This window comes from Chondrus crispus, genomic scaffold (assembly GCF_000350225.1).
Source record: "Chondrus crispus Stackhouse genomic scaffold, scaffold_231, whole genome shotgun sequence".
Taxonomy (NCBI): Eukaryota; Rhodophyta; class Florideophyceae; order Gigartinales; family Gigartinaceae; genus Chondrus; species Chondrus crispus.
The window spans coordinates 118453-118760 of NW_005179108.1; positions in this window are offsets into that span (position 1 = coordinate 118453).

Sequence of the window (308 nt, forward strand, 5' to 3'; positions counted from 1 at the left end):
CATCTCGTCCACGTCTCCCACGTCTCCCACGTCTCCACGCAGACACGTGTCCACCGCGCCACCTGTCCACGTCCCCACGTGTGCCGCGTCTCTCCCAGCTCAACCGTCCCGCATCCCGCATCCCGCATCCCGCATCCCGCATCCCGCATCCCGCCATCTTCCCCCCCTCCCCGCCCGCCGCCGCGCCGCGCCTCGCCATCGCCCGCCATGCCGCCGCCCGCCTTCCTCGTCGCGCCTCCACCCGCGCATCTCCGCCTCCGCCGCGCCGTCCTTCCCGCCCGCCCGCCTTTCCGCCTGCCCGCCCCCTC